The 4,097-nt window shown below is 47.4% G+C and overlaps 1 long non-coding RNA gene across 1 annotated transcript; it reads left to right on the forward strand.

The window, feature by feature from the left end:
• Nucleotides 1-527: 527 nt before the first annotated feature.
• Nucleotides 528-1,619, forward strand: LOC119698733. Its single transcript, XR_005256214.1, has 2 exons — nt 528-973; nt 1,056-1,619. It is a non-coding gene; the product is annotated as an uncharacterized LOC119698733 (long non-coding RNA).
• Nucleotides 1,620-4,097: the final 2,478 nt, after the last annotated feature.

Genomic DNA, 4,097 nt, shown 5'->3' on the forward strand with positions numbered 1-4,097 from the left:
GCCCCGCCTCCCCGCCCGCCGCAGGCGCCGCGATTGGCTCCAAGCCGAGGAGGGAACGGGCGCCCCGCGATGATTGGTCAATACGCATGTCCATTAGGCAACAGCGCGGTTCGATTGGGCGGAGGGCGCGCCCGTCACAGCGCTATAGGGCCGCCTCGGCTCCGCCCCCTCGCCGCGGTGCCTGAGGGCTCGGTCGGGGGGAGGCGGCGGGAGACGCTCTGAGGGTCCCCCAGCGCCCGCCCTGCGCCCCCGGCCCCGGGGCCTCTTCCTTGCCGGTCACCGCCTCCAGCTGTCCCCGCCGCCTTTGTCTCCTTCCTAGAGCCACCGGCTGATGGGGCAGCGCGGGACGCGGACCTCGGCGCTGCAGTCCGCCCCGAGCGGTGCGGCCGGTGTGTCCCGGCTGTGAGGGCCACGGCAGCCGTGAGTTAGCAAGGTCACAGAGGCCTCGGTGAGCCGTGAGACCGCTCCTCACCGCCCACACCTGGCCCTCGGCCCCGAGCAAGAAGCTGGTGCTGGTTCACGTGGCCCGGTGTCCAACGGGTGAGAAAGAGCAGCGGCCTTAGTGCGGTCCCTGCGAGCTCGGTGAGCTTGAGACCTGTCTGGACAGCTGGCACTGTAGTGCATGCAGGTCTGCTTGCTGGCAAATGGTGGAGCTGGTCTGGTTCCTTTTTCAGGGCGATGTTGGTGAAGATCGCTGCAGGAGCCCCTGCCTGTCTGCACAGAATCACAGAACCATGGAACAGCCCAGGCTGGAAGAGAGCTGGCAAGATCATTGGTCCTACTTTCTGGGAGGGAGACCAGATGAGATTATCGAGCTCCCTGGCAGCTTGAAAACCTCCCGTGACAGGGACCGTACCACCACATCCCTGTGTTTCAGTCATTGGTTGTTGTCACCAGAAGAAAATTTATGTTGCGCCTTGTTTTCTCCATGCGGTCTTTTGTGAGGAGAGCCTCCACCCTCTGTAGCACTCTGGTACATTGAGATTAGCCTCCTGCCTCCAAGCCTTCTCTCCTCCAGGGAGATAAGACGTAACTCCTTCGGTCTTTCCTCACAGGGCAGGTTGTCCTCACCACCCCGATTAGTGGTATCAGCAGCCTGGGTGAAGGTGTTTTCAAGTCCATCACCCAAATCCTTGTGAAGATGGACAGTGTGGAGCCCAGTGGCAATCTCAGGGAGACCCCACTTGCAACAGGCTGCCACCCTGAGTTAAAAACACTGATCTCTGAGTGCAGCCTCTTGGCCGATTTTCTATGCATCTTGCAAACCGCCTTGCAAAACACAGTCTGTGTCTCACCATCTAATCCAAGAGAAGGCTTCCTCATCGGTGGAAGCAGAGTGAGAAGACTTACAGTGTAGTAAGTGGCTTACAGGACTTCCTAGCTGCATTCATTTCTGTGGCTGCCAAACCCAGAGGGATGTGGAGTGGAACCCTGCTGGAAATAGATCAATGGAGAATGGGTATAGGATTGCTTTCTCAGTTGAGCAACCAAATAAGAGGGAGGGAAATAATTCAGAAGACAGCCAAAATAAATATTATTTTCTTCTTCCTTTGCTGTGTGTGGGGGGAAAAAGTAAACCCCCCCAACTTGTATCAGATTAAATGTTGTTCGGTCTGAAATGGTGCTTGTAAGTTTTCTGAGCTAGAAAGGAGAGCAAATGGTGTGCTGTTTACTCATTTTCAGTTATCCTGAAACAGAGTAATAAAGGCACTTCTCCAAGAAGTTGGAGGAGGTTCAGTTTCCCATTTCTGCCTGGCATGATCTGAATTTGCATCTCTCAGCTCATCTCATCATCTCCTCTGCAAGCACATACATGTGATTTAACTCGACTTGCTGTGTTTCTCACCTTGTTTTCTCTTTGGTCTTTATTTTAAAGTTTGTGTTTTCCTTTCAGTATTTCTTATACTTGTACTTTTTTTTTTTTAACAAAAGAAAACAAAAAAACCCAAAAAAACCCACCACCCTTGCAACTCTGAGAGCACACAGCCCACAGGGCTGGAGCTGTGCACACATCTCTTGTGGTTGAAACAGTCAATGAGGAACATGCCATCTGTGAGCACGAAGCTTTCTTTTCTTGGCACTTCTTTCCAAATACATCACTGAAATTTCTGCTCTGGACAAAAATGCTTACGTGCCAGATGACATTTCTAGTAAATTAGTTTTGTGTGATAGGGCCCTGGGATTTTAGCAGACTTTCACCATAACACTGCAAAAAATAACAGCCTGAGAAATCACAGATTGTACCAGAGTCAGAAAATTGCATTGGAACACTGCAATAATTAGATTTTCTTTAATAATTAAATTTTCTTTCCTGCATGTTTTTAGAACTGCTTTTCTGAAAATGAGGAAATGACATACTGTTTGACCAAATTCTTATTTACTCAGTGTTCCCTGAAACAGAAAAGTTTCACCTGCTTCTGTGCAGCACACAGGCTCCAGTGTCACTGCGCAGCAGACCCTGCTCTGCTGACTTAGTACAGTGTTTCATTATCCCGCTGTGGAGATGCTATGATATTTGAAATATTTAAGTTGCGACATTGAGGCTTCCACTCTCAGCTGCTGTGAGCAGCCTTGGAGCAGACATTCCCCTCTGTCTGTGCCTGGAGCACAGGAAAGGAGGGAAGGAATATGGAAATACACCCCAATTATGTAAGTTTGAAACTGAGCAGCAGACTCAGCAGAAGGATTTCACTGTCATGTTGCTTGTCAGACCTGCTTCTTTTGTATAAAAAGAGAGTGAAGAAAGATGCTAAAGCTGCCTGAAATAGATCTTTTCATACAATTTTTATTACCTGGAGCTGATAAACAGAATTCAGGGTTTCAGTCCACTACCCTCCAATAAGAATAACAATTAGTGTTATTTGCTCACCACCACGCAGTCAAATACAACCACGTAATTGCAGAAAGAGGAGAACAATGACATGAAAAAAATTCCCCAAATCTGGTAGAAATTTAAATCACATGATTATGCTCATAGTTTGGAAGAACATGTTGTTACTAGGACATCTTCATCTCCTCTTCCTTTTGTGCCTTGTCTTTCTTACATCCTTTACTGCAATTTAAATTATGTTATTAGTTCACTGTGGTAGGGAATGTGTCTTACAATGCTAAAGCATTATACTTGCAGCATTTTTGTTCCTTCTTTGGAATTTAGCCTCAGCAGTTTAAAAAAGTAGTGCACTGATTACCCTCTTGTTGGAAGGTGACACGACCTTAACCTCGGCTGCAGAGGGATGGTGAAAACACCAGAATACCTGGACAAACTGAACTAGAAATTTTTTCTTAGTTTTATTTTTTTTTAAATTTTATTTTCAGTTTGTCCACGCTCTCCTCTAGGCTGGGCAGCACTTACTGCTCCTTACTACTTGGCATCAGACTCCAAATAACTGAGTTAAATTCTCTAAGTAAACTTGGTCTAGTGAGTACTTCTAAAAAAAAAAATAATAATTCTTTTGATTGCAACTGAAAAACATGATTTTTAAATGCTCCCATGCCAGGGGAAACCCAACTGCAATCAGTCCAAGTACATGATCCATAAATTCCCAAAACCAGAACGGAGTGCCAGAACCGAGTGCCAAATAAAATTGCATTATCTGTGAAATCAGGTCATAAGCATTCTAAATGGTCCCTAAATAAGTACACGGCTGGAACATGTCTGGCCAAAAGCTGTTTGCACATCACTGCTCTGCCCCTGCAGCACAGTACAGCAGCTGCTCACCTCACATGGCAGCGCTGCACTTTCCCTGAGGCAATGAAAAACACTCAGAGGAAAACAAGGCTGCTTTACCAGAGGAAGGAAGAGCTGAGGAGCTGCTCTGGGCATGGCCCTCCTGACTGAGTGGGAGGAAAGCAGAGCCTGAGCACCTCTTTGCTACCTGGCCTCAGCCTGCTTAGCACACCAAGGGAGGCTGAGGCACCACCAGAAAATGAATCAATGGCTGTAAAATAAAAGTCCTTATCACAACAAGTGAGGCACGAGGGACAAAATCAGTCTGCTTTTGCAACTTTCATCTTGGCATTTTCCATTATGTGTATTTTTTGACTTTGCATGCTTTATTCTTTTTCTTTGTTATATACAGGGTGTGTGATTAACCTCT

Source organism: Motacilla alba, chromosome 3, assembly GCF_015832195.1.
Source record: "Motacilla alba alba isolate MOTALB_02 chromosome 3, Motacilla_alba_V1.0_pri, whole genome shotgun sequence".
NCBI classification, from domain to species: Eukaryota; Metazoa; Chordata; class Aves; order Passeriformes; family Motacillidae; genus Motacilla; species Motacilla alba.